The sequence below is a fragment of the Priapulus caudatus genome, unplaced genomic scaffold (assembly GCF_000485595.1).
Source record: "Priapulus caudatus unplaced genomic scaffold, Priapulus_caudatus-5.0.1 Scaffold3648, whole genome shotgun sequence".
Classification (NCBI taxonomy): domain Eukaryota; kingdom Metazoa; phylum Priapulida; class Priapulimorpha; order Priapulimorphida; family Priapulidae; genus Priapulus; species Priapulus caudatus.
In genome coordinates, this window is record NW_014580709.1 from 7,417 (window position 1) to 8,060 (window position 644).

Here is a 644-nt window from a genome sequence, read left to right on the forward strand (position 1 = left end):
TCTCTCTCTCTCTCTCACTCTGTCTCTCTCTTTCTCTCTTTTTCTCTCTCACTCTCCCTCTCTCCCCCCTCTCTCTTTTTCTTTCTCTGTCTTTCTCTCTCTTAGTCTTTCTCTCTCTCTCTCTCTCTCTCTCTCTCTCTCTCTCTCTGCCTATCTCTCTTCCTCTCTCTTTCCATCTCCCTCGTTCTCTCGCACTTTCACGGCGTCAGATGAGAACAGAATCCAAAATGACATTAACGGGTGTCTTCTTTCCTACCAACAATTAGAACCAGTTCTCGATCGGTAACCATAAAGTAATTGCATATACTTTTCACTTTATTGCCTTTCAATTTATATGCCGAAGCCCATAGCTAGAGAGCGGGGGACGGCGTCTAGAGATATGCTGAGGTCCGGGTTCGGATGTCGGCGGGTTGATGGAAAAATGCAAGAGATGTGTTTAATGCTGTGATTACGTTGATTCGTTCGCACATGAGGCGATTCGTTGTGGGGTAAATCATTTTTTTGGAAATGGATAATCGGTGATTATGTGATTAGAGATACGGTGGGGCAGTGGAGCGGGAAGCTGTCAGAAATCATGGGAAATCTGGATGGCGGTGTGTCTCTCTCTCTCTCTCTCTCTCTCTCTCTCTCTCTCTCTCTCTCTC